We start from the raw sequence: 23,021 nt of genomic DNA, 5'->3' as shown, positions 1-23,021 counted from the left end.
ATTTCCTATAGTTTACTTCGCATTGACGTACATTTTATAAAACATGATATACAGGGTGTATTTTTAAAAAAATTGTAGTTCAAAAAATAAATGTCATTTTATTTATTTTTTCCGAGTTCTACATGAAGCCAGTAGCTCGTGGTTAAAATACCTGTACAACTTTCAATAACACCCTAGTAGTCATAGTTGCGATTGTAGAAAAAATGTTGTGTGTGTTGCGAGCGGAAGTGTACTATTGGCAGCACGGAATTTCGGGCAGACTTGAAATTTGACTGATATAAGATGTGAAATAGGCTTTAGATGCTAGACGACTTAATAAACCTCATTTTAATATCTTAAACTCGAAATGTTTTGGATATGGATTGGCAAACTCAAGGTAGCTTAAAACTTATGATTAAACTGTACATTAGTGAGATCTGTCACAAATTCCAATAACCTTATTGGCGCGCCTAGTTACTTTTGCTGGTAGTGCCAACTTAACGACAAGTCCCCAATCCACATCCATAACGTTCCGACTGTACTATTGTTGCATGTCATTTTGACAAATTGCATTCATCAATCCTGAAAAGTTGCAAGTGCTTAGATGTGATTTTCTGGAAACTGAACAGTCTTTGATTAAACTTTGGAAATTACAGTCGCGGACAAAAAAAAATAGGACAATATTTTTTGGCTAATGTAAGGCTCTTTACTATTTCTATGGTTACTATTAAAATATTTATTTATTTATTATAGTAAGCCAAGTTTACTTAACTCAATTTTAGTTAAATTTCGTAATAAGACTTGTTCCACTTTTTTCTGTCCATGACTGTAATAACTAAAATGTAAAATAATTGTGCATAACTGTGACAGTTTATTTCGTCAAAATTAATTATTATGACAGTTATGACAATAAAGCTTAGAGTATATTGGGTTTTTTTAAATGACATAAATAGCTGCCCGAAATTCCATGCTCCCAATAGTACATTGTCAATTTTTCAATCAACAATGTATCACTTTGCATTCTTAATACACAAAGCACTACATATTTCGTGTTAGTTTCCTGAGATACATAACGTAAAAAGGCAACAAACAAACAGTTACCATTGATACTAGAGAATTAATTTTATAATAATTTTTTAAACTAAAACAATGATTTAGTGATTACAGTATGAAATAAAACGCATTGCGTTATACGTCCAGTAATATTTTAAACAGCAACTCGTCGCCTCGTCTGTTCCCGTCGTGTTCTGGAAACATTTCGAATTTCGACTCGATAGTGCGATACTCCGAACTCCGCGCTTTATTCAAGTTACGACAAGCTTATTCTGGCGACAGAAACGTAACGTATGTCTAACCGAATTCATACAGCGGCAATAGGCGCTCCCTCTGGTATCCACATCCAAAAGTTTGCGGAAAACTGGTTCCATTGGTGGCCAATCCAGTAATATAAAATCAAAGGTTATATCCTTGGAATCGAAACATTTCTTTAATTGTTTCAGCATAGTAATTTCATGAAACCTGGTGAATTAGTAGATACCTCATTTCATCAACAAATTAAAGTCTTCTTGCTTCGAAAAAAAAAAAATTTAACTAAAAGGATAAATCAAAACATACAACAAATAAAATCATAACAAATGCTCAAAATATGCGCCATTCGTCCTGATACAGTTATTGATCTTGATGATAATGGAACAACCAAAACTCTTTCGCCTGCTACAAGTGTTGCAACGATCATGGTGAAAGGCATTAGATCCAACTGGAAGCAGCCACTGGGCTATTTTTTTTTCAAAAACGAATATGACTGCGACACAAATTAAAGATGTCATAGAAAAATGTATTAAAGAACTCAGTGTTATAAACTTTGATGTTAACGCCGTTGTTACCGACATGGGTTCCAATTTTATTGATCTGTCAAATATACTGGGGATCACAGCTGAAAATCCTTCTTTTGATTTAGACTCAAAGAAGAATATATTTTTTTATTTTGACCCTCCACATCTCATATAAGCGACAAGAAACAATTTTATGAAAAATGTTTTCAAGTGGGACGACCGATGTACTTCTTGGAATTATATTGAAGAGTTTTACAGCAAAGATCAGAATCGTATCGCCCCAAAATTGACAAAGTCACACATACAACCCACTAACTTCGAGGAAATGCGTGTCAAATTTGCCACTCAGGTTTTTTGAGTGCGTCGGTGGCCGCGGGACTCGAGACATATATTCTTTTGGGAAGTTTACCTCAAAAAGCCATTGGGACGAAACTGTTTGTTGCGCGATTTGACAAATTATTCGATTTGTTTTATTTCATCACAATATGGGAGCACCAAACAATTTCAGAAACTCCCTTTCAAGTGGAGTTTTTAGAAGAAACATTAATATTTCTGGATAAATTAACGGTTTTCAATAAAGATGGTAAAAATGTAACTAATTATATGAAATTTATTAATTATTGCTGGAAAATTACAATTAATGCCTTACGAGAAATGCACGCTGTTTTAAAAGAAGAAGGCTTTTGTTTTCTCTTTACAAGAAGGATTAACCAAGACGCTTTAGAAAAAAATTTTGGCAGTGTAAGACAACAATGTGGAAATGACCTTAATCCAACACCGATTCAATTCACTCCAGCATTTAAAAAAATGTTTTTTACCAATTTCTTTCATACAGAACATAAGAACTATGCTGAAAATAAATTTTGGATCGCTTATCTTATCAGTATCACTAATTTAGGAAACTTTTCTCCCATGGAAAATGTTACGCCTTCGTTACAACTCATCAACGACACTTCCTTCGATGTAGGCAAGTGGGACTATCATGACATGACGCTTCCAGAACAGAATGCATTCAAGTATATATGTGGACTCCTAATTAACAAATGCTTGACGATACATGCTTGCGACATTTGTCAAAATTTTGCAACAGCGACTTCTAAATTAGACAACAGCAATGCATTTACACAGTTTAAAGCATACAACACAGATAACAATTTATTTCGTGCCTCACTAAAGTTTACAAAAATTATTTTTTAAACATGTTTCTGATGCAATTGTCTTAGATAGTGTGGGTTACAGACTACAGAGTGATCAACAAGAATCCAAATCAGAGCAAGCGTTGCAAATTATCGGTCACGTCGTAGCAGAATCATACGCAAATAAGCGTTCAAAGCATGGCCGTAGACAATTTGTGGTCTCAAACTCTACTTTATAATAAATCATACCTCATGAATTTTAGACGTTGGAATTATAATTGTGCATTTTATTATTATTATAAGATAAGGGAAACAATTTATAAGATAAACAAGAGCAACATTTTACATTTGTAAGAGTAAGTAAATTATCAGCTTTATTGTCAAACGCGACGCCACTGGTACGGAGATGTTTCGTTGAAATGTCACATTTCAAAATTCAAGGTTGTTGTTGTTGACAATTTAAGTGATTTAACCTAGAAAACAAATCTTAGATTTCGGCAATATTTACAGACGTTTATTGAAATTGTAAGCAATAGTTATCCCAGAATAAGTTGTAAAATGGGTTTTACCATTAATGAGAAGGCATTTTTATTACATTATTTTCGAAAGAGGGTGAAACAAGAAAGTGAAGACTGGCCTTACTTTGTACCCCCTTACACTGAAGAATTTCAAGCCAGATGTCCGAACCTGATGGTATTGGTTATCAACAAGTTTATCAATGTCTTAAAATTATATTACCTAATTTTAGCGAATCATAGTCCATCATTAAGAAGAAGTCAGGTCAGTCCTCGGTTAAAATTTTGGAAATGGTGCAAAATGTTCGACAAATTATCAAGGAACATCCCTCAACTTCCATAAGGCGTTTAAGACAGCAAGTAAAATTGAGTTATGGCACTTATCGCAAAAATTTTGAAGGAGGATATTAATTTGTTTCCCTCGTGTGTTGCAAGAAATAAAACCCACACATTACCTTAAACAAATTTTCATCATAAATGAATGTTGGCAATCCATTTCACCTGACAGCTTCATAAGTGTTTTTGGAAAACATGAGAGGCGAGTTTGACTCTTTCTGGACCACAATGGAGAACATTTCGAGCAGTTTTTGTGAAAACTTATTTTTTGACCTTGGAGTAATTTAAATGTTTTAAACTGCTAGAAAAGATACGAGTAAGTTCTCAATTAACCAAAAATGAGAGAATAATAACTTTAGCACTTTTCTTACAGAAAACAACAAAACAAAGAATTATGAAAAATAATTACTTTTAAAATTTTGTAACCAAAGATTACGTGCTTTATGAAGGAATTTTATGTAACTGTGTGTTTTTTCCTTAATCAGTAATAAATAATTCTACTATCCCACCTCCACCCGGCGGCACGGCAATTTTGCCGGAGTACATACACTATTACGGATAATACTATCAAGTAATAGTGCAGTGCTTATCAACATAATTACCGGCGTCTCGCCTCCACATTTTGACTTTTTTGTATTTTATGTTCTGTGTCAATGTTAAGGAATTTCCTCACGATGTGACATGAGTATAATAATATACCTTTTTGAATTTCAACCACCAATGTGTTCTCTAAGTCCTAAATTTTTAAAAAGAGATTGCGGTACTATTCCTGTTGCTGAAATTATAAATGGTAAAATCGAAATTTTTTCTAAACACCAAAGATTTCTCATAGCAACGGAGAGTTCTAAATATTTATTAATTTTTGTATTATATGTCTGTGTTATATTGTGTGAATTTGGAACAGCTATATCTAAAAGATATGCTTGCTTTTGTTGTTTATTTAAAATAATAATGTCTGTTTATTTAAAATAATAATTAATAATAACTTTCTTTTAAATCCATTATTCATGAATTACAAAAAATTTATAAAGGCAATTAATAATAGATTTTTGAGAGGTAGGCAACCAACAAAACGAGTGTGCACAGCAAGTATATAAAAGTGTCTGATTAGTATACGACGTACGTTTCCATAAAATAAAAGATGAGGTAGCACTCTTGATTTGGTTTCTTGTTGATCACTAGGGCCCGGATTTTAGGCAAAATGGACTATTTTTATTTTTTAAGGCACATGTATGAAACTTGTCTATAAATGATTTCTGGCTTAATTAGAGTAATTAGAGCCATATTTGATTCTGCCTATTCGGCCTAAAATGCCCTTTAAATACCTATTTTACCTTTTAACTGCCTGAACATGCCTAAAATGACCAAAAATCAATTTCATTTTTGCGGTTTTTTCCCAATTTTCGAATTCTGGGAAGTTTACGGTATTGAAAATGTAAAAGTGGTACCTCAATAAAATTTACAATGCTTTATGATTTTAAAATTTAAGGAGATGTAATTACTGAAATGTACAAAGTGCAGTACAATACAGGAATTACTTTTTCGCTTTTACGGTTGGGACCATGATGTCAGCGGTAAATACTCCGACAATACCTAAGTACCACAAACCATTAGACTGGACTGGCATAAATTACAGAGTTTATCTGTTTGCCTCTGTTCGAAGGGGTGCAGGTATACGCGGTCTAATGTTTTCTGATACTTAGGTATTGTTAGAAGCTTTAACGTTTATAAAATGGTCCTTGCCATAAAAACGAAAATTAAAATCCCGAAGTGAAACAATAAGAGAAACCTTAAGGGTGTCATTTTCTAAAAATTTAAGAAATATAAAATTAACCATCTCCTCTGAAATTTGGTGGGAGACGTAAATATAAGCATTACAAATTTGTCATTTCTCGTTTACTTTATCTCCGTGCAGTGGTCGTGTTTCTTGTGAACCTGTTTAAAGTGAACATAATGCCGAAACAAAAAATTAGTTTACGCGAAAAAATATTACAGTGGACAAGCAAGAAAGATTTATATGAAATAAAATCAACCCGAGAAATGTTTTGTAAAGCTTGTGGTAAACTGGTAAGTTAAGCATAATTAAAAATATGTCATTTTATATTTTTTACTTATTTGAAAATTTTATTTTTTGTAGTTTATATGCGAAAAAAAATGTCACTTGCAACAGCATGAGCAAACGGCCATCCATAAAGAGAACATTATGACACCGCTTCGGCAAACGTTGCTGACACAGAACTTGGAGGAATCGGCAAATAGTACATTCAATATGGAACTTTGTAACGTCTTTTTAGCTGCCAATATACCATGGCACAAACTACAAAATCCTGCGTTTCAGAATTTTCTGACAAAATATTGTGGTAGAAAAATTCCGGATGAGTCTACTTTACGGAAAAATTATTTACCAAAATGCTACAAAGATGTATGAACATACTATCTTTTAATATTTAATTTAAAATTATTTTCACTTTTAGACTATTGACCGCATTCGGAATGAGCTGGATCCTTTTAACATATGGGTTTCAGTTGACGAAACAACAGATGCACTTGGGCGATATGTGGCGAATTGTCTGGTTGGGAAACTTTCAGAAGATGAACCTGGAAAATCTTATCTTTTGGCGTCTAAACAATTAGAAAGAACAAATCATGAGACAATAGCTAGATTCGTAAATCAATCTTTAGGTAAGGGTTTTTCACTTTTTTAAATTTATTTTGATTTAAAATTTCTATGCGTAGAAATCTTGTGGAGTACCAGAGTTGTTGCTGAAAAGTTTCTTTTGTTTGTAACGGATGGAGCACCATATATGATAAAATCTGGTAGACACCTTAAGGTGTTTTATCCAAAAATTGTGCATGTCACATGCTTAGCGCATGCTTTAAATCTAGTGGCTGAAAAAATTCGCTATCAATATGAAGATGTGGATAATTTAATTTCGAACGTGAAAAAAATTTTCGTTAAGGCACCTTTGAGAGTTGAAATGTACAAAGAAAAACTAAAAGAAATGCCACTGCCTCCACAGCCAATTTTAACACGATGGGGAACATGGCTTCAGGCTGCTATGTTTTACAGCGAACACTTTGATTCCATTAAAGAAGTAAGTATATAAAAGATAAGCAAATTAATTGATTGTTAAACTGTTTTTAACTACTCACAGGTTGTCATGTCCTTTGATGGAAGTTCTGCTGTTGCTATTCAAAAAGCACAGTCTATAATGAAGAAACCCGGAATAAAAAACCAATTAATTTATGTTCGCAGTAATTTTAAAATAATCTGCGAAAGTATTACTCAATTGGAAAAAAATGGGTTACCTTTAACCGATTCAATCAAAATTGTTGAAAACGTATTTACCTCCCTAAAAAAATCTCCAGGCCCTGTAGCAGCAGTAGCATTAAAAAAACTTGAAGATGTTACTGAAAAAAATCCTGGATACAAATTTCTTCTAGAATTGGCAAGAATTTTTAGAGGTGAAGATGTGCCGGAACATGACACCAAAATGGAAGAAATTTATTACAAATTTGCGCCCATTACCTCTTGCGAGGTAGAAAGAAGTTTTTCAAAATATAAGTCCATTTTGGTGGATAACCGACAATGTTTTAAAGTAGAAAATTTAGAGCAATATCTTGTATGCAATGTAAATACGTAACAATGTAAATAACTAACAAACTTGTAGTATTGTATATTAATTAATAAAAAATAATTAGTAAATATCTTGTTGTGTGTACCTACTTAAAACTTTAAAAACACATTTTTTAATTTAATTAACCACAACTTTAAGGACCTAGTATGGCTTATTTTCAGTTTTTAAGGGACTATTTGCAGTAGTTTAAGGGACTATTTTAGGCACCTATTTCCGACTTTTTAATTGCCTAAAATCCGGGCCCTATTGATCACTCTGTATATTGTTTCTTAAATTCACTTGAGTTTGTTCACCCATGTAAATAGTTCCCATTAGACTACTTGGTTAAATCATTTATAAGGTTCAGATTATTTTATGTAATGAAATTTAGTAATTTTGATTTTAAAAGTAGCGACAAAAAAAAATAGAAAACTTAATATTTTGATGAACTTGTAATTACGTCTCTGTTACGTACCTACTGATTTATAAGTAGATTATATTAATATTTTCTTATAAAATCTGGTTTTATTTTTGACGTAAAACAACCTTATTTATTTTACTGTAAGAAAATAATCGAATGATTACGCGCAAGTGTATTTCTACTTAGTCGAGTCAATGAAGGTTTTTTACTTCTTAATCCTCAGAAACAGCTCCGATTTTGATGATTTTTTTTTTAAATGTGTGCATTTATATATTATTTGAAATCAGAAACATTTTGGTTGGGGCACGTAAATATTTATATTGTTTAAACAATAATTTGCTATTTATAGAAATAATTCCGTTTTCCACGATATTTATTCCAAAGATTTTTTTTATATGGAAACTGAAGTATAAAGAGTAGTTGTTAAGTTAAAATTTCTAGTAAAAAAACAATTTTTACAACACAAAAACGTAATAAAAATGCAACATAAAACCCAATGCAGAGAACATTTTTTACCCATTCGTGTCTTTCTGTCGTGGAACAGCTTAAACAATGACATAGTTGAATCAAACTGTGTAGTTGTTTTTTAAAATAAATTACAAAAATATCCTCTGGAAATTTATGGTCATAATTACAATTAAGTAGTGCTTATAGGCGGCCCGGCCGCGACTCGAACGGAGCAAACAGTGAAATACATCTGTTGGAAATCCTACACTAAAGCTTGCTAAGTTAATTTCTGGGAATAAAACAGGCTAATGCCTCTATTCCTCCAATTAATACAATAATAATTATTATTATTATAAAAATGCGGTATAATGAGAATCGACAAATGGGCAGTATCAAATTGCACCGGCGGTCAAGTCTTAATCTTTTAGGGGAAGCAGGTACTGATTTCCAAATAAGTAAATAGCAGCGCTTGTCATTTTACCCCCCAGGGAGTGGGCAGGTAGACAATTATAAATAATAACTATCCCTTACCTGGGACTTTTAAGGAGATAACTAATTAATCATCTGCAAAGTCTGCAATTTTCGGAAAAGAGAATAGTAACAGGAAACAAAATTTTCTTCGAAATCATTGGAAGGTAAATTATATTTTTATATCCCTGAACAGTAAATAATTGTTTAAAAAAATTTGTACAGTGTGAAAACGTACCGTCCGCGTAAATTTTTGACAATGTTGACAAAAATTTCAAATTTTTGTGGCAAGAAAAAATTATAATGTTTTTCTTTTGTCATTCACCTGAAGAAAATCCTGATTTCGATTAGTTTTAATTTGAATCGATTCAAGAGCATCATGTACACCTTTGATACATCTGCGTAATGAACTGAGAAGTGCAGTGCTACCTGAAAATTTCTAAATGATAAGCCGACCCCTTATTAAGATTATAAGCGCTGCAGTTTACATCAGGTTATTAAGACCCAAACTAACCGCGCACTGCAATTTAGTACTTATGATTTTAAAATCTTGGATCCTCGCTGCAATTTGACATCGCCGCGACAAATATGTATGCGTTATGTATATACGATTAAATACATCTATTATTATTTGTATATATCTTTGTCACTACTACCTGGACCTACCTGTACTACAGGTAGACCACGAGGTACCCACAGGTACCTAGAACATAAAGAAATTGACGGTCGAACACCAGATGTTTCACCCATTTTCAATTCCTGCTGCTTACTTCACTCGTATTCGTAAGCTTTTCGAAGTAAACGCATCTTTTCTGAGACTGTCAGAGTTTAATTTTGCTATCTAAAGTCTATTTATCAGTGGAGATAATATATAAAAACTGCAACTTTTATAAAAGTATATAGTGCAAAAAATAGCACAATGGAAAAAGTATTTATGTACCTATGTAATTCTTAATACATATCTGTTGGCATTTAGTTTAATAAATTTTGTTGCGATTCACCTTAATATAAAAGTGATGTTATTTTACTTCTTATTCATAAAAAACATTTTTTTCTTGTATGTTTATAGGAGCAAAAACAAAGGGCTGTGGATTCCACAGCAATTTTTTGCTGTATTTGTGAGCGGGCTGAGAATACATATGCTCCAAGTACTGTGGCGGACAATAAATTTAGGCCGGAAAATTTCTGACATTTCAAAAAAGTCAATGCAACCGGCCATTTATTGTCATTATGACTGATGTGTCAGTTATCAAACTGAAGGTTTTCAAGCTGTTTGGCGTTTCCTTCGCCCTTTTCGTAACTTACAGATCATGACGCACTAGCATAACTGATTTGTAGTAGCACTTCTCTCTGGTGCACGCTTCTTTTCCCAATTTTAATTTTGATTATCGCTGTCACGATGACAAGAATGACAAAAATCCAAAATGGGGTTAGTTGAACATAATGCCAGCTTCACATTTTGATGTCAAGCCAATGACAGGCCGGCCTAAATTTATTGTCCGCCATAGTATATCAAGTAAAATTGAGGAACAATTGATACAAGTGACAAGGGGACTGACAACGTTAAAAATAACGGCAACGAAATTAAAAAACAATCGACTTCTTGATTTTTAAATAGTGGAAAAAAGTTTTTGTTCATTCCTGTTGGAGAAAACAATTCACTGAGCGAAAAACCGTTTCTTCAGAAATAAATAAACTTGAAATTCTTCAAAATGTTTCTGTAAGTCCACCTCAATTGCAGTTAAGAAAATGTGCAAATACATTTTTTAAATGGGATGAAAATTGTTTTATTTGCACAAACAAAAGTCATGCAAACGCAGAATATATCCGCTGTCACTTCTTCTTACAAAAAATAATATAAATGAATTAATATCATTAAAAATGTAATTTTATTGTATATATTAATCCTATATAATTTTTAATGTGTAATGAAAAAAAAAACTCCTATTCATAATTAATTGTTTATAAAAAATTTGGAAAAATACTCATATAATTTAAATCTTTTTATAATGATATAATAGAAAAAAACTGAAATACCCATTACTATTCGAAGTTTCAATAAATACAAGGTCTCTCAGAACTGGCGGACCAAAATAATACGGTGAAATCACCATCTTCGGGGAATAATTGGAAAAATATTTAAAAAAATCCATACTCATTGAATTTTAAAATAAGAACGTTTTTAATTGACCAATCGCGTGTAGATATAAATTTATCTTAAAAAATTATATTAGCAACTATCGAAACAAATTTGATTGTTGCAAAGACATAATAATTGAATATTATGTCATAATAAATTATTTCTGACAATTACAAAAGTCATTAAAAACGCTAAATGTTTACTTGTTCAGAATATTTTGATATGCTTGTCTTATATGGACAGTGTGATGAGAGTGCCACAGTTACTGCTCAGAGTACGCAGTTCGTTTTCCCAATTAGGAACATCCTAGCAGAAATACTATAACCTAAAAACGTCCGTCATTGCACAAACAATGCAGACACCCAACAATGCATATGCATCAGTTGAAATGCATCCATAGTTACAAATAAAGCAGGAAAACTAATTTATAGGTAACTTAACATCAACAACAGGATTGGTCAGTTTAAATTGCTTCTTTCCTAATTACTATTTAAGAAGGACTTTTTTGGACATTTTTCCAATTATTTCCAGAAGATGATGAATTCACCGTATTATTTTGGTCCGCCAGATCTGATAGACCCTGTATAGTGAAAAACTGCATTTTTTCCATAAATAGCATAATTATTGTTTAAACAATATAAATATTTACGTGCCCCAACCAAAATGTTTCTGATATCAAATAATATATAAATACACACATTTAAAAAAAAATCATCAAAATCGGAGCTGTTTCTGAGGATTAAGAAGTTTCGGCGATTTTTCGGCTTTATTGACTCGACTAACTTGTTCTCATGCGTTCTTGCCCATTCAAATTTACTGGTTGCATTCCAATTTAAAGGGCCGATGCAGTCAAGGTCACTGAGGAACGACTGGAAACATCAAAGGCACCGCCAGGAGTGTCGTATCTTACCAGTCTCTAATCTTTGCCAAAAAGGTCGTCCAGCGGTGAACGTCACAACACATGGTGATAAGGCTCTCACGTGTGTCAAATGTAATCAAAGTCATAATTTGCATCAATGCGCCGAATTTCTAGCCCCGTCAGTCAGAGAGAGAAAAACATTCGTAAAGGGCAATAAACTATGCTTCAATTGTTTGAAAAATAACCATCAAGTCGGGAATTGTAAATCATCACATGTATGCAAGGAGTGCAAGGGAAAACATCATTCACTCTTACACATTAATTTAATTCAATTCAATTAATTAATCAATTAAATTAGCCACACGACACGCAAATTCGACAAAATTTTCGTTTTCGGCGATTTTAACATGCCTGATGTCCGTTGGCCAATCAACGGTAATCGCCTGCACACGCCCTCTTCTCAGCTCCTAGTGGACTTGCTTACTGATAGTCATCTACATCAGCCAGTTACGCAACCGACGAGATATAGATCCAACCAACAACTCTCAGTGCTTGATTTGGTCATAACGTCCGATGATAGTTCCATAGCCAACTTGGAGTATCTTAACCCGGATCATGTAACTCTGATGGCAGATCTGCAACTCTGCCACAATCCTCGAGCGAGAACTGTTTTGTTTCAGAGGACCATAATAGATTTCGAAGCACTAAACAAACGACTAATTCAAATTGATTGGAAGTCACTCCTTTCGGACGTTTCACTCTCTCGCAACTGGGATCATTTCAAGACGGCACTATCCGATGCTGTCTCACAAAGCGCCTCTACTTCTTTGCTGAAGAAATCCTCCTCCAAGCCATGGATCAACGGCGGAATTTTATGAGCTCTTTCAAACAATCTTTCATCTGTCATTTGGGAGGCCAGGCTTGGATACGAGAAAGGAATCGCTGATGACAAAGACCCTAAACGCCTCTATAAGCATATCCGCACAAAGGTATCTAGACCAGTTAAGACTATTTATGTTAAGGATGCTTCAGGCTTAGTGGTAGATAACAACAATGGAGTTGTAGATGTATTCGCTGAAACTTTCTCCAAAGTATTTATAACAGAACCACCTCTTGCAGCGTCTAACCTTTCTGGCAACTGCAACATTAACTGTATAACTGACATTAATTTCTCCAGGGATACAGTTCTGGAAAAATTTAAAAAAACTGAAAATTTCAAAGTCTTCTGGTCCAGATTTCATCACTGCCAACGTTCTAAAGAACTGCGCGTAGCCCCTGTCCACCCCCGCCTCAGATTTGATGCAGCAATCATTTAAGTCAGGCTGTATTCCCCCTGACTGGAAAACAGCGACTGTACGCCCCATTTTTAAAAAAGGCGACAAATTTGACGCCTCGAACTACAGACCTATTAGCCTAACATCTTTATATCTAAAATTACAACCTATTTTTGTTTACTTATGCTGTTTTGCAACTACCACAAAAGAAAAATAAATCAAAAAGCCTAACAACCTTCGTAAAAGAAAACCTTAACGCCTGGAAGATTATCAAACAAGCAGATTTTAATGAGATATACAACCACATTATGGAAAATTTTGTCGACAAAAAACAGAGAAAAATTACCAAAAAGTTTAAAGAAAATGACAGTCAACTATGTCAAAAGGCTCAAACAAAATTATCAGATGGGGATATACGTGGTGCTTTAAATATGTTGACTTCACAAGATATGATTGCTCCAAGAAATGAAGCCACGATACAAGCATTAGAGAAGAAACACCCACCACCAAGAAAATATAACTCAACAACAGTTTTTCAACAAAAAAAGGATAATAATATGTCTTCTGTAACTAGTCTAGAAGTAACAAAAGCTATAGCATCGTTTCCAAATGGTTCTGCTGGTGGATTAGATGCCATCCGACCTCAACATCTTAAAGATTTAACATCTGATGTATTAAGCCAGAATAAAGTGAATTTAACTACATCCTTAACGAATTTAGGAACGTTATTGTTATTATTGAATGGTGAAGTACCTTCATCAATATGTCAAATATTATATGGTGCAAATCTTTGTGCCTTAAAAAAGAAAGATGGTGATATACGACCAATCGCTGTAGGTTCTACCATTAGAAGATTAATGTCCAAAATTGTTTGTCGAAGGATAGTTGATAAGCTAGGATCAAAGTTTAGACCTCATCAGCTTGGATTTGGAACAAAAGGAGGAATAGAAGCCGCTATACATTCTGCTAGACGATATTTACAATATCCTCATCAGTCAACAAAAGTACTTTTAAAAATTGATTTCTTGAATGCCTTCAATATGCTAGACAGAGAAACAATTTTGAAGAAAGTTAATGAAGAAATTCCAGAATTCTATAATTTTTTAAATCAATGTTATCAGAAACTTTCTAATCTCTACTACTATGGTTCTACAGTTATCCTTTCCCAACGAGGTGTCCAACAAGGTGATCCGTTAGGACCTCCTTTATTTTGCCGTGGTATTCAATCTATGATAAATTCCCTCTGTTCTGAGCTCAACATTTGGTATATGGATGATGGTACATTAATTTCTGATCAAGAAAATGTATTTCAAGATTTGGAATCCATTATAAGTAGATTAAAAGACATAGGTTTAGAGCTTAATTTCTCCAAATGTGAACTAGCAGTGACATCTAATGATACAGAAGAGAGAAATAAAATATTGGAACAATTCAACTTCATTGCACCTGGAATTAAGCTTTTAAAACAAGAGAATACATATATACTAGGTTGTTCTTTATATGACACAGGGCTATCAAAGGCATTAGAGAAACGGACATTTACCACTTATACTTCCAAATTCAATTTCGCAACTAAATGATTCAGCTAATGAAGAAGCAATTTTAAATTGGAGTTTAATTACTAGCATGAAACCTTTGGAAATTCCAACGGCTTATGATATCGTGAGGAAATTCCTTAACATTGACACAGAACATAATACACAACAAAGTCAAAATGCGGAGGCGAGACGCCAGTAATTATGTTGATAAGCACTGCACTATTACTTGATAGTAATATCCGTAATAGTGTATGTACTCCGGCAAAATTGCCGTGCTGCCGGGTGGCGGAGGGATAGTCATAAAATATTATTAGATAGAATGTCTACAGACAAAGACCAAGCCCGATTATTAGCTCTTCAAGAAAAAGAATCTGGAGCTTGGCTGCATGCACTCCCTTCTACAAATTTAGGTACTCTTTTAGATAATCAATGTTTCAGAATTTCAATTTGTTTACGAGTTGGTATTCCAATGTGTGTTCCCCACCCATGTATATGCGGCTAAATTGTCGATAAATTGGGCCATCATGGTCTATCATGCTACAGAAGTGCTGGAAGAAGAGCACGTCATGAAATGATCAATGACCTTGTCAAAAGAGCTCCAACATCTGCTGAAATTCCGTCGATACGAGAACCAAATGGATACTATCGAAAAGACAACAAAAGACCAGACGGTATAACATTAATTCCCTGGTTATGTGGCAAACCTCTTTTATGGGAAGTAATATGAAGATACATTGAATTATCTTCAAAAAAAGCTGGAGAAGCTGCTCGCCTACGAGAAACTGCAAAAAAATCGAAATACGTAACTGTAGAAACTTATTATTATTGTTGACGGCTAACAGGCTTGACGCCCTGCCAAAAAAATATAATTTATTATTATATTATTATATATTATAATAATTACCATTTCGTACCTATTGCTATTGAGACTTTGGGTCCTTGGGGTGATGACGCAAAAAAAAATTATTAATGAAATTGGTCAGAAAATACAGAAGATTACAAATGAATCAAGATCAACTTCTCATTTGAGCCAAAGAATAAGCCGGTGTTGGTAATTTCGCCACCAAGCATCATTACGAGATTAAGATACAGGTAAATTCGCCACCACCATTTAATGGCATGCTAAGCCTACCAGTAATTTCGCCACTGTACTTCCCGGAATTAATCTACATTCTACACCTACCTGCCCATAAGGACGGCGCCGGCGGACGGCCGACATAAATATTTCTGTATCTGAGAGTCTGAGACAGGAAAACAAGTAAATGCATGTATATGGAAAAACAATTTATTATTTAAGATTACAATGGGAAGGTTAATTCTTTATTATTAAGTCGTTTTATCATATTATTTATAAATTTTTGTCTGTCTCTGACATGCTTATTATGAATTTTTGCTACCAAATGTAGACTTTGTATTTTCACATAAGTGTCTATTTGAAATTCTTTCAGTTTTTCTAAAAACACAAATAAAGTTGGGTCAGGTGTCAGGTAGTGACTTAAATCGACCCTTATTGGGTATGACCCTCAATAAAAATGTATTGAAAAATATTGGTGGCGAAATTACCGATGGGATTTTACTCAACTGAGATGCGCAAAAGATTAAGGTAATTGCTGGTGGCGAGATTACCTGTCCCCGAATAAGCATTGCAGTACAACGGGGTAATGCAGCGTCAGTCCTTGGAACAATAGAAGATTCAAGCAATAACAAATTAGAAGATATATTTTATATTTTATAAAATTTTACATAATTGTGTAACCTAACTACATTGTTATTACTGTAGACATATTTTAATAATACATTCGTAATTATAATCTATAATTATAAGTGATTGCAAACAAGGGGTAAGTTGTTCAAAAAGCAGTGGTAAATTTTCCAGAGACACTGAAATTAATTCTATGATCAACCGGTCTTTGACTTCTATTCATGTTAATTCAACTTTAGAACCAAATGGACTGTCTCGGGATGATGGAAAACGCCAAGAAGGGATGACTTGAGTACCATGCATTAAAGGTCAACCTTTAGTTTGGGACGTTACTAATACTAATAATAAGTAGATACACTTGCAGACAGTTACATTTGGAAAACTTCTGAAGTTTCAGGTTTGGCCGATGAAATGGCTTGTAAATGCAAACATAGCAAATATAGTTCAATTATTTCGTCAAATTACGTATTTAAAGGTTTACTTTAGGCCCTTGGTGCAAAGAAGCCATCGATTTCATTAATGTCATCGGAAACCGACTTATTGCGGAATCAGGCGATTCTAAATCAAAGAAATTCCTTTTTGAGAGGATTTCCCTTGCCATTCAACGTGGAAACGCTGCAAGCATTCGGGGCACTTTTCCAGATTCCGCATTATTATCGGAAATGTTTGTATTGCAAACCAAAAATGTTATGTACTTAAGTTTATTAATTATTTCGCAATTATTTGTAAAGACCGATCAAATTAATTTGTAATCGAGTTATCCATGAATCCGAAATCGTATGTCGTTATTTGAACTCCACGCTCCAATAAACACAGCTTGAAACACAGGTTAGATCTCGACATATCAATCGCAAAGACTACGGATTCAAATCCATGGATGACTCGATTACAAATTAATTTGATTGCTCGATATGAAAAATATATTTCCACAAATTCAATATTTCCTCCAACTATATGGGCTTCTAACTTAAATTTTCTATATAGAACTACAAAAAACTGGGAATCACTTCATGCAAAATTTAATGGCAGTTTTTATAATACAGATCCCTTTAAATGTCGCTATAATATTACCCCTAACCAATGTTCGGCCCATCTGAACAATAAGTAAATTCCTCTACCTGGCCCAACTAACCAACGCCCTAAAATTTTCGGCGCCTCTGAATTCCTCCAGTTTACCTGATTTAATCCGAACACCCAAAAGGGTCTACTTAATCCTTCGACCGACTTCCTCCAGAGTTATCAATACCACCTAGCGCACATGTAACACATTTAATTTACAATTTTGTCCGATGACTGAAATTGTGATAGACTTTGAAATAGGAATTCACAAGGCAGTTAATTTTAAATGGCCCACTGCTAAAATAATTGGTTGCCGTTTTTATCTAGCACAAGCATGGTACAGAAAAATCCAATCTTTGGGGTTAACAAAATTTTACAAAGATCCCAATTCAGTAGAGGAGCATTTTTTAAAATTGTTTTTCGGAATGCCTTTTTTAAAGCCTAGTGATGTTGAAGAGTATTTCTTAGAATTATATGTAATACCGTATGTTTCAAAAAATTTCTGGTCAAGTAGGTCCCGCAAAACAAAAGCATTAAAAACGTATGGCGCAGCTTGTCAAATAATAACTGAACTGTCAAAAACGTCATTAATTGCCGTAATAATTTTGTTCGCAAAATATTATCTATGAGAATGATTTTCACTCCTGAACAACAGATATTCATGATTGAACCTTATTTTTCCAATGGTCACACACTTCACACATTTCGAGAAAGTGACAGTGTTCAGCAGAAGTGCTCAACCCAAAGTTCGTACTGAGGAAAATATTGAGACTGTCAAACGTGGAAGACGAACCCCAATTATCTCTCGGGGCAACTGTCGCAGCAGACTGAGTTATCAGTGTCAACTTGTGAAAGAATTGTTCGGAAGGATCTTGAAGATTCAGTACCAGCTGAAAGGTACCGGAACAACATTCTTGATGTTTTCACAATCAACTCCAACTGGCTCAAGGGTATTTTCAATAAGACGGGCCTACAGCACGCGAGACTCTTCGTAATTTGTGTCAATTTTTTTGCACCTATGCTGCTTGATGAAGAGGAGTCTTCCAATGTGCATCGAAGCTCAAGGCTATCATTTTTAATACTTGCTCTAGAGCAACGATGGCCAACCCGCGGCACGCGTGCCACTATTTGCCCGCGGTGACAATACTCACGCGAAGTAAAAACTTGTTATTCGATTCAGATGAAACAGTAGGGCAGGGGTACATAATGCATTATCATTCAGAAGAATGAAACAGAAATGAAAAAGTGACACGTCAAATATTTTTAATAAATTTTTAACAAAATAAAGTGGCACTCGAAAACAAAAAGTTTGGCCACCGGTGCTCTAGAGCAATTTAAAACACATTATTGTTAATTGTTGTCTATTTATTTATTGTTGTTACATTACTTGTTTACACATATTGCCCGGGTTTATTTGCTTTTGTTGATGTTGTTGCGCGGTCGCGCCGGGTACATAACCTAACTTTAATCCGAATTCCGAAGCAAATAAGCGATCGTCCGCGCCTCCGCGGTACTGCAATATGAAATCTTGGCGCCAACGCCAACGGCCAACCCCAATTCTCGTAGAATCGTAGGGGAAAAGAACCGTTCTCAAGCTTTTTTTTGAAATTGCCATTTTATGACAGTTCATTCAAAACAATTATTGTGATAAACACATTTCCAGCAGAATATTCAAGTTACGCCATACGTTTTTAATGTGCGTCCAGAATTTTGGAGTTGGAACACAATGCTATTTCTCAAAGTGAACTTATAAAAATGGTTGGCTATTCCCACTTGCCCTTGCAATAATTATAAATTGTAAAGTCGATTTATAAGTATTATTTTTTAAATTAATATACTTAGGTACACTTTTGTTAATGGAAATTTCTGTTTTACTTTTACTCTTGAAGTTATCAGTTTAAATAAAAAAGGACAGAATTGACTTCGTTCCTAATTACTTACGACATCAACAACCCGACTTCTCAGACGCGCCGTAATTCCTATGGTCAGCGCTGGGGGTGGAATCCGGCTATGAGATTAAAGGCATAGTCCTACAGAAGCTCTAGTGGAATTCGACTTTGGTTGTAAATTTAACAACAACCGAAGAATAAGATTTTATCATCAAGTAATAACCTTTGTCATAAACACAACCACCACTACCTGTAACATCCCTGCCTGAAGCTAACATTGCGAACCCCAAACTGACGAACCTTATTAGCATTTATCAGTAGGATTGTTGCAGCATAAAATTCTACTTTTCAAGTGACAAATATAAATTTATAACCAAAGTCGAATTCCACTAGAGTTTCTGTAGGACTATACCTACCTGAGGTCCAGTGGTGGAACTCGGATATGCCCGATCACATAGTTCGTAGTCAAGCTCTTATTATGTTGTTCAGGTTCATAAATTTATGTATTTATCCAGCACGGTCAGTTATCCATGAGTCATATCTCAATTCGCGGGCCGGGAGTCAAATCTCATTGAGTTAAAGATCCACCAACGTCTGTTATTAAATTCAATTATTTATTGATACCGTTTGTTGGGACCAAACACCACCACACAACCATGATAGTTATAATAACATTTCATGTAACATAGGTGCAATGGCTACAAAAAAGTTAAATCATTTTGTGATCAATAGTTGAAGGTTCCAGAATTTAAAGGATGGTTGGTGAAAAATCATAAAGATCCACGTCAATGCTTATGCATAGCTTAGAATAAAATCCTGCAATGTGGCAAAACAGAAATAATTCGCCATTCAAAAACAACACTTCACATAACAAATGTGAAAAAGAATGCTAGTGATAAAAATCGTCAACAAATACTTGACAGTCTGGTAGATTGTGTTAAAGCTGAAAAGGCGAAAAAAGAAAAATATGAGATCTTGAGCTAAGTTTGTGTGCTGTAATAGCTGAGCATAATATGGCAATACAAATTATTGATCATTTAGTGGAACTCACAAATAGCCAAAGACGTAAATCTCAAAAGGACCAAATGTACTGCAATAATCAAAAATGTGTTGGGAAAATATGATATGGATAATTTGGTTTCAATTCTAAGGAGGGTAAGTTGAAGAACTTATTACAAATTGGCACTTAACCTTTTTTAACAATTTGCAGATTAAATTTTCTGTACTTGTTGACGAAACGACAGATGTCAACACTAAGAAGCAAATGTGTATCCTCGCGCGTCACATATGTCCAGATTCTGAGAAAGTTGCAGCTCAATAATTAAATCCCATAGATATAGGATCTGATGCAACGGCATCAAATATGTATTCTAGATTTAAAGAAACATTAATATCTCTCGAAATTCCTGTAACCAACATTGTACGGGTGGCATCAGACGGTGCATCAGTTATGGTTTGTAGAAAATAATTCATTCTTTTCTCATATTCAAGGAGATATTCCGCATGCTGTCATGTTTAAAAAAAATATTTCTCACTCAGCAGCTTTAATAGCCAGCAAAGTTACCACCGGAAGCTGAAAAATTGATAAGATTAATTTACTCAGATGTTTCTGGGAGTTCAAAAAGATATGGACAATTAAAAGAGATACAAACATATTTCAGTGTTCAACATTATAAAATGTTGAAACTCTGTGGCACAAGCTGGTTATCATTATTGCAATGTGTTGACAGAGTTTTAACAAATTGGGAACCCTTACTGCCGTACTTCAGGATAGCTGTTTTCGAAGACAATTTGCAATCAGCTATGTTACTGTCTTGGAGCTATTACAATCTAGTATTATAAAAGCTTATTTTCTCTTTTTAAAATATGCATTAAATTATCTGAATTCCTTTAATGCACTTTTCCTGTCTAATAGTATTCTGATTCATTCTCTATTTAAATATTCTTGTCAATTGTTGAATCAATTTCTTCAAAATTTTATGAAACCAATTCATTTAAAAACTGACATGAATTGTGATAAACTGTTACACTCAACAATTATTTGAAGTTGGACAAAATGTATATTGGAAGCGAATGCGACGATTTTAATTAAAAATGTGCGCCCTATATTTTCTGCCAAGGAACCCCTCAACGTACAAATTGCTGCCCGACTGAGACCGGCGCAGTGGACCAACCCCTCAGGTGGCTTACAATGTTTAAACCTCTTTTGGATAATCCCAATGCTGTTGTAGAAGAATGGCGTAATTTACCAAATAATTTTGATGGTGATGAAGTGGCCAATTTTTCTTCATTACCAGTCGACGTAACGTGAAAAGAGATATCCAAAGTTAAAGACTTTTCAGAAAATTTTAAATATTTATCGTGCATTCTCTGTGGTAGTGGAGGAATTTTTAAACCTTCAGAGGGATTTTTAGTGATTTGGAGTGGGAAAACTTCAGTTGCATCTGGCAGTAATGGTTTACTTGTTTACTGCAGTTGCAAGTTAATTGTCCCTGTTTTCTCGTATAGTGGAGTAATAAAAATGTCTGAAAGTGATGATGAGATGGATTCTGAACAATTCAACATAATTACAGGCGTCTTGCCTCCACATTTTGACTTTGTTGTGTTTTAATATAATATATAATAATATACCTTTTTGAATTTCAACTACCAATGTGTTACCTAAATCCAGAATTTTTAAATTTTTAAAAAGAGATTGCGGTACTATTCCTGTCACTGAAATTACAAGTGGTAAAATCGAATTTTTTTCTAAACACCAAAGATTTCTCATAGCAACGGAGAGCTCTAAATATTTATTAATTTTTGTGTTACATGTCTGTGTTATATTATGGGAATTTGGAACAGCTATATCTAAAAGATATGCTTGTTTTTGTTGTTTATTTAAAATAATAATGTCTGGTCTGTAATGCTTAATATTATTTCCACGGACGAAGACGAATACGAGATCAATGATGAAACCGACGAAAGTGACGTGAAAATGATGGAAATTTTCCACAACCGGCCCAACCGTTTGATGTTCCATGGACGGCAAACCCGGTTCCACGTCCTTCGTTTCCTTTCGCTGGAAATCATGGAATTCAGGATACCAATGGATAATTCAAAAAATACATTGGATATTTTCGAACTGTTTTTCGATGACAATCTTATTGAAATTATCGTTCGTGAAACAAACCGATACGCGAATCAATATCTCACAAACAATCAAAATATCAAAACAAATTCAAGAATAAAAAAGTGGGAAGATACGAATAAAGTACTGTTTACTGATATTACAAGCAGTATGCCCCAAGCCTGAATATGCTTTACTTTTCTCGACGTGAAAGTATTGAAACCCCATTTTTCTCAAGTATAATGTCAGAAAAGCGTTTTCATCTACAGTAGAACCTCGCTAATCCGAACCCACGTTAATCTGAATTCCCAATAATCCAAACAGGCATCATTTGTGTTTTTCGTCTCTTTAGTTCGAACAAAATTGAACGTATGGGTCTAGTTCCTGATCAAATTTATAATGCTGACGAGAGCGGTTTGTTTTGGAAGGAAGTACAGAGTTCAAGATATTATTTTACTGATGGCACAACTGTGGTAAATTATGTGCCCAAAAAGAATAAAAATGTAGTTCTCATGAGCACATTACACCACGATAATAAAATCAGCAATCGACAAGATTGCAAACCAATAATGATTTTGGACTATAATGATAGAACGTCCAAGCGTACTTCCGGCAGGACGCATTTTTCCATGTTGGCTTTTGAAATGTTCCGGTACTACCAGGAGGACGTAGACAAAACAGTTAGAATCAGCATAAAAAA

The 23,021-nt window shown here is 34.1% G+C and overlaps 1 protein-coding gene across 2 annotated transcripts in view; it reads left to right on the top strand.

Moving 5' to 3' along the window:
* The window catches only part of LOC138140542 (uncharacterized), a 305,855-nt gene that overhangs the window by 262,318 nt on the left and 20,516 nt on the right, over positions 1 to 23,021 (top strand). The window contains exons 5-8 of one of the 2 annotated variants that reach the window (XR_011162591.1): positions 5,996 to 6,220; positions 6,273 to 6,480; positions 6,535 to 6,893; positions 6,954 to 7,506. The exons of the other annotated variant lie outside the window; for it this stretch is intronic. The gene's annotated coding sequence lies outside the window, so the exon portion shown is untranslated. Of the gene's footprint in view, positions 1 to 5,995; positions 6,221 to 6,272; positions 6,481 to 6,534; positions 6,894 to 6,953; positions 7,507 to 23,021 lie in introns of those variants that run through there. 2 annotated transcript variants of the gene reach the window in all.

This window comes from Tenebrio molitor, chromosome Y (genome assembly GCF_963966145.1).
Source record: "Tenebrio molitor chromosome Y, icTenMoli1.1, whole genome shotgun sequence".
Taxonomy (NCBI): Eukaryota; Metazoa; Arthropoda; class Insecta; order Coleoptera; family Tenebrionidae; genus Tenebrio; species Tenebrio molitor.
Note: the sequence above shows the minus strand (reverse complement) of the source record. Positions and strands in the feature narration are given on the sequence as shown.